General features: G+C 38.6%; 1 long non-coding RNA gene across 1 annotated transcript in view; it reads left to right on the forward strand.

Annotated features, from left to right (window-relative positions):
* Window positions 1–160: 160 nt before the first annotated feature.
* The window catches only part of LOC106872969 (uncharacterized), a 16,981-nt gene continuing 12,369 nt past the window's right edge, over window positions 161–4,772 (forward strand). Inside the window, exon 1 of the long non-coding RNA XR_001409820.2 lies at window positions 161–675. This is a non-coding gene — a long non-coding RNA (uncharacterized LOC106872969). The remainder of the gene's footprint in view (window positions 676–4,772) is intronic.

Raw genomic sequence — 4,772 nt, forward strand, 5'->3', positions numbered from 1 at the left:
TATATATATATATATATATAGAGAGAGAGAGAGAGAGAGAGAGAGAGAGAGAAATTTGTATATATATGCATGTTAGTATGCGTGGAATGTGTTTTGTGTTTTGTTCTTCATTGCATAAGTCTTCGTGGCTCAAAAAAACGCTGTATAAAAACGCTGTCTTTCACAAACCTTAGTTTATTTCTTTGTGAAACATTAAAGTGTACTTCTTTGTGGACTAACTTATGATCTTAACCAAAACAAGAGAAAACCCTCAGAAAACTAAGCAGCCATAAAAAAATTACTTTAGTAATATTTCAAGCATCTTCAGGCTAATTTGCAAATCAGATCGATATACAATCATATATACATAGTTTACAGTGACAAATACAGTTTCTGGTGTAATACTCACCAACATCATGAGGATCTTGTGCTTTTTTGTACTTTTAGCGTCTCTCTCCACAATCTTCTGCCAAGATGTGTGGAAACTCTGTCAGGAATTGAGAAAAAATTCATATAACACTCTAGTTCGCTCGCCTCGAAATTGCAGCATATTCTTCAATTGTTACGCTGGTTTAGCGATTCCATTTCCAATCGTCTGTAATAATGGTCTTGTATTTTCACAAGCATACCAAACCTGTGTCTTTAAAAGCAGTCGGTTCAATGATTGTAACCAGGCAGTCTATGGAGGCCGTTACAGTAAGTAGGAGGAAATATTTATTCGTTTACTTTTACTATTTCATTTATTAATTTAATTTGCAGGAAGACCTGACAAAATGCTTGGCAGCATTTCGTCCGTCTTTACGTTCTTACATAATCGCCTTTTCCTTTTATTATTTCGGGTCGAAAATATAAGTACCAGTTGAACACTGGTGCTGATATAATCCACTACCCTTCCCTTCAAAATTTCTTATGTTTATAGTAGAAAGAATTTTAGCTTGCAGAATCGATCGAGATGTGACACAACTGTTTGTGATATTTAACCACGCCTCTCGCTTATATGTTCTCAGTTCAGATCTCGTCCAATTCGAATTTGCCTTTTATTACACAATGATCGCTAACTCATGTACCAGTTAGTCGTTGTGGATCGATTTGATCAACTACGCTGTCGCTATATATTTCATTAACGCGCACTAATGACAGGAATTGTTTTTGATATATTGTATGTCTAATAGGTGTTAAAGTTCTAAGCTATGAAATAAAAACCGTAATTAATTTCGCATAACTTAATCAAATTGAACAAAAGAAAACCATAAGACAAATATCAGACTTAAATATTAGTACTGCGGTCAATATGTTCGAATAAACTCTTCAAGGAGATGCCCCAGCATGACCGCAGTCCAAAGATTGAAATAAGTAGCAGATAAAACATAAATGCTTCATATTCAAAAAAAGTAAAACCTGGTCCGTCACCCGCGATCAAGTATGACTTGGTGCCATCATGCACCTTACTTTTGACTTATTCTTCTAAATATCCAGGAGGACAAGCAGAAAGAAACACCGTCATCGATAGCTTCCCTCTTAACGTAATAAACATCCAAGATGTGACAGCTAAAGGCTGAAAAGGATGTACAAGCACTTGACTAGTAATGTATACAGGAGAGATGAAAGAAAAAGAAACCGAGCAAGGTTTGAGATGAAGTACAGAGTACCGGAACAATTACAGCAGCGCCCACTGTCTGGCTCTCTACTGATTCCACGAGTGGTTTTCCAAACAATAAGACATGTATAAATGATTTTTTTATAATTAAGACACAAAGTCATCGGTTCTAAAGGGAGATGATTAGTAGATGCTATCGACCTCATAACATAAGTAACAAGAGCACTCAGAGAGCGCAAACCTTCGTCAAGGCGACACCGACGTCACTCACAACGATTAGCAGGAGATGATTTTTAAAAATGAGAATATCTGAAATAAACTCGACTGCTCTCACAAACGAGAATACTAAAATGAACCCGACCGTTCTCAAAAATTAAATGAAAACTTAAGATACGTGCACAACAATGTTCATAGTCAATCTGTGCTCAGCAGCTTTGCTCTCCGTGCTTTACTTTTGTAACTATAGCAAAAGTTCGTATACGATCACGTACATACTTCACGAAAAGAAAAACGTGTAGGAATGTTTTTACATTAGATTTATCCACACATCACGGAATTAACCTCTACATTTATAAAAGGTACTCAAAGTGGTGGCCATTAGCTTTCAGACATTTATGAGTACGGCAAACTGCTGCCGGGGTTGGCCAAAGTGTCCAGTGGGATTGCTGTACATGCCCTTACAATCTATTCCCGAAGGGCCATCAGTGTAGCCTGTTTTCTGAGATACACGACATACTTTCGGATACCTCATGAGGAAAAGCCTGCACGTGGTAAATCAAGACGATGTGCAATAAACGCAACAGCGCCCTCTTCTTACGATCTAGTGTCCTTGAGAATTCTCATCCGGGTAAGCTCGCACGTAAGGCAGGTAAAATGGACGTGTGTAGGATGTCTAAGTACACTTGACCAGAAAGTGTATCTTCAAGGGAAACCTCTTGACGGCAATGCACGCTGGACAATGACTTCTGGTAATTCGACTGATTTGTCCACATACAAAAATACAGGGCAAAAAAGGAAAAAAAAAAAGAAGTTAAAGGCAACTTGTATTAATCATATGTCTAGATTTAGTATTAAAATATTTCTACCTGTTTTTCTTTCCCTGGAGTGTGTATACATTGTTTTGGGTTTATATACATTTTTCGGGGACTCTCCTATCTTAGATGAAAGATGGGGATTCCAAAATTTCTTGCTGAACAACTTTCGCAGATGATTTGTTTATAGAGAATAAATATTTGTACAATACATTAGCTCACATCCTCCGTCAAATCGGGATTGCCTGTACAGCGGGATGGTGTGCCGCACTTCAGATGTTGAAGTGCTTGCAGAGCAACGCAAAATGAAAGATTGTGCGCAAAAGCTCACTGCACCACTCGGCAATTGAAACCACGATCGTGAGTACAACATCCTAATCCCTAAGCCCCGCTCCCTCTCTTATATACATCAATAAATATTTGTGTGTGTATGTGTATAGATAGATATACATGAGTGGAGGCGCATTGGCCCAGTGGTTAGAGCAGCGGACTCGCGGTCATAGGATCTCGGTTTCGATTCCCAGACCGGGCGTTATGAGTGTTTATTGAGCGAAAACACCTAAAAGCTCCACGAGGCTCCGGCAGGGGATGGTGGCGAACCCTGCTGTACTCTTTCACCACAACATTCTCTCACTCTTACTTCCTGTTTCTGTTGTACCTGTAATTCAAAGAGCCAGCCTTGTTACACTGTGTCACGCTGAATATCCCCGAGAACTATGTTAAGGGTACACGTGTCTGTGGAGTGCTCAGCCACATGCACGTTAATTTCAAGAGCAGGCTGTTCCGTTGATCGGATCAACTGGAAACCTCGAAGTCGTAAGCGACGGAGTGTCAACAACAACAACAGATATACATGAATAAATAGTTGTGTTCAACTGGTACATATTTCATCGACCGTGAAATAATGAACGGTAAAGTCGACCTCGGCGGAATTTGAACTCAGAATGAAGAACGAAATGTTGCTAAGCATTTTGCCCAGTGTGCTAACGATTCTGCCAACTCACCGCCTTTATATATTCATATATTGATTTTAAATTTTGAAACAAGGCCAGCAATTTCGAGGAAGGCTGTAAGTCGCTCAAGTCGACCCCAGTACGCAACTGGTACTTATTTTATCGAAAGGATGAAAGGTAAAGTCGACCTGGGCTGAATTTGACTAACAATTCTGCCAGCTCACCACCTTAACTAACTTTAAACTAATAACCTTAAATCAGCATGTGTGTATGTGTGTGTGTGTGTGTGTGTGTGTGTGTGTGTGTGTGTGTGTACTCGAATATACATACATATTTTCTTTTGAATATATGCATGCGTATGTTTTAGGATTCGATGATTATCTGGCTATCATTTCTAGCAATTACAGCGGTCTCGTGCAATAGTGTTCGGTTGTTGCAATCTATTTTTATTTCTTTGTACGCGAAAGTAGTTGATTAACGTATGGATGAAATTCACGAAAGTCAAGAAATAATTTTAATACATACACACATATATACATACATACATATATATATATATATATATATACAGGGTGTCCACAAGGTCTGGGTACATGGAGTAAATAAAATCATAACATAAACAATTAAATATAAAGTATATATATATATAAGACCCCCTTCAGTCATGGCTGATCATGGGATTGCACCTAGAATGTTAGCCACCCAGGCACAAGTCCGGGCAAGGTTGTTTATGGAAGACCGGCAGTCACCCATGCATACCAGCCTCCCCTCTCCACGCCACCAGTGTTATTTATCCAAGGGAAAGGCAAAGGTCGATACAGCTTGGCATCTGTGACGTCGCAACTCATTTCTACAGCTGAGTGAATTGGATCAACGTGAAATAACGTGCCTTGCTAGAACACAACACGCAGCCCGGTCCGAGATTCGAACTCACAACCTCACGATCGTAAGCTCGACGCTCTAATTCTAACCTATATGCTGAGAAATAGACGCTAAATCGCATAAAAATCCATGACGGTAAAAAAAATTATTAATTGTTATAATCTATACTATATATAAAACAGATGTGTGTGTAATCGCTTTTCACGTGAAATCGACTTCACCAAATGCTTCCATACTTGTAATGCATGAATAATTTGACCTCGGATAAATCTTAGGCTCTTCATTTGATTTTTTTAATTAAAAATAAATAATATTGCTTTATATTTAAGA

This window comes from Octopus bimaculoides, chromosome 6, assembly GCF_001194135.2.
Source record: "Octopus bimaculoides isolate UCB-OBI-ISO-001 chromosome 6, ASM119413v2, whole genome shotgun sequence".
NCBI classification, from domain to species: Eukaryota; Metazoa; Mollusca; class Cephalopoda; order Octopoda; family Octopodidae; genus Octopus; species Octopus bimaculoides.